The sequence below is a fragment of the Olea europaea genome, unplaced genomic scaffold (genome assembly GCF_002742605.1).
Source record: "Olea europaea var. sylvestris unplaced genomic scaffold, O_europaea_v1 scaffold402, whole genome shotgun sequence".
Classification (NCBI taxonomy): Eukaryota; Viridiplantae; Streptophyta; class Magnoliopsida; order Lamiales; family Oleaceae; genus Olea; species Olea europaea.
The window spans coordinates 399,695-399,960 of NW_019259821.1; positions in this window are offsets into that span (position 1 = coordinate 399,695).

Consider the following 266-nt stretch of genomic DNA (forward strand, 5'->3'; position numbering starts at 1 on the left):
ATATATCCCTGGAGACAATGATGAAATTTGATTGCATTAATTGTTGCAGCCTTTGTTGACTTTATTCAACCATCTAATGCTGGTTACTGTAGTTTAGTTTCAAAAATATCTTCTGACTTCATTGAATGCTGCACCTTCTAGAAATGAAATAATATAAATGTGAAAATTGTTCTGTATTATTACTTTCTCGTAAATCTTCTTCCAACGAAGTTAAGACACTATTTCGCTCTCTCAAACGGAACGACAAGAAATCTGCAAGTAAATTA